Source organism: Dioscorea cayenensis, chromosome 9 (genome assembly GCF_009730915.1).
Source record: "Dioscorea cayenensis subsp. rotundata cultivar TDr96_F1 chromosome 9, TDr96_F1_v2_PseudoChromosome.rev07_lg8_w22 25.fasta, whole genome shotgun sequence".
In the NCBI taxonomy this organism is placed as follows: Eukaryota; Viridiplantae; Streptophyta; class Magnoliopsida; order Dioscoreales; family Dioscoreaceae; genus Dioscorea; species Dioscorea cayenensis.
This window is the reverse complement of record NC_052479.1, coordinates 24,778,376-24,779,878: the sequence shown is the minus strand read 5'-3', so window position 1 is coordinate 24,779,878 and position 1,503 is coordinate 24,778,376.

The window sequence follows — 1,503 nt, the reverse complement described above, 5'->3', positions numbered from 1 at the left end:
CCTTGCCTCCAAGAAGTGCTGATAAATATCTAAATACACTATGTTTTACTTGTAAACTCTTTGAACTTTCATGCACTTTTGATTAATGTTGATATCCTTTTATCTATTTTATGTATTTAATTCATCTCAGGACATTGAGAGCCCATGTATGCGAGGATGATTAGTGTTTGAGTCGTTTTGGAGAAAATTGATGAAGAAAACAATGTTTGCACGAGCTTCGGACGCAAACCAGATGAACCTTGCCAAATTACAAGCCAAATTAGGCTCTATGTGGGCTATGCTCAAGCCGTACAACCCAAACAGAGGGTTGTGTGGCCCTAGTGCGGGACTACAGAGCCCACACACCAAGCAAGTGGGTTGTGCGTCCACTGTATGGGCCGCATAGTATCCCTCACAGCTCTGGCAGAGAGCATGTGGCCTAGTGTGTGGCTTGAACACCAGGCTACATAGACTTGCCAGAAGTGTGTGTGGGCTTGTGTGTGGCCCACACACAACCCACATAGCCTCGGGTTTTGCCGTTTTGAAGACATACTGAAGCTTGTGTAAAATCACATTTGCTTGTACATTTGCCCCCACACTTGCCTGAGTATATATACCAATCCTTAGGGTTTTGAAGGGTGAGCTTCATGACCATTGGCACACCAATTTGAGTGTGTGTTCCGCAAGTGCACGCGTGTTGAAGTAATAAAATACCCTGTGAGTTGGGTAGTCCAATCCACAGGGAATATAAGTATTAGTAGTAACCACTTCTCAGTTATCTAGTTGGAATCAATATTGTGGTGAAGTGAACTTAAATGCAAAAACAAGAATATAGAAAGCAAGCAAGGAAGAGTAAAGGTAAGGGAAGTCTCAATCAAGAAAGATGAGGTACCCGAGCAATGCTCCCCTAGGATCTAATATGCAGCGCAAGATTTACTAAATGTTTTTAAACCGAGTTAAATGAGTCGAGGTAATCCAAGAACAATTAGTCCCTGCCTCCAGGACACCAATACTAGTCTCCTACGAGATCTCGGTGGAGAAATAGCTCAATCTCAACACCTCACACCACATATAACCACAATAAACTCTAAGGATACCTAAGAGTACAACTGATTCCTAAAGATAAAGCTAACTCTACTTTTAGGTGAAATATCCCTAACCCCTTACAAGGTCCCGGTAGAGAAATCTCTCAATCTCATGCCTTACATCAAATATGGTTGCATAAAGCCTAGGGAATACAGAGATAGGAAGCACTCATCGGAGGGAAAAAGGGACACTCCACTATCTCATGACTCACCCTCTCAACCCTCTTCAATCATGGAGTTCTAACCCTAATGGAGACCTCTCTCTCACCAAGGCAACAAATCATGCAATACAAATCAATCACAAGGATTAATACGACATGCAAGCAATGAGAAAACAAGATTAAAACTCAAATAAACTTGGATTTAATAGAAAGAAATAAAGTAAATCAACACAAAGATATGATCCTAGGGTTCACATGCGCAAGTACCTACTAGGGTT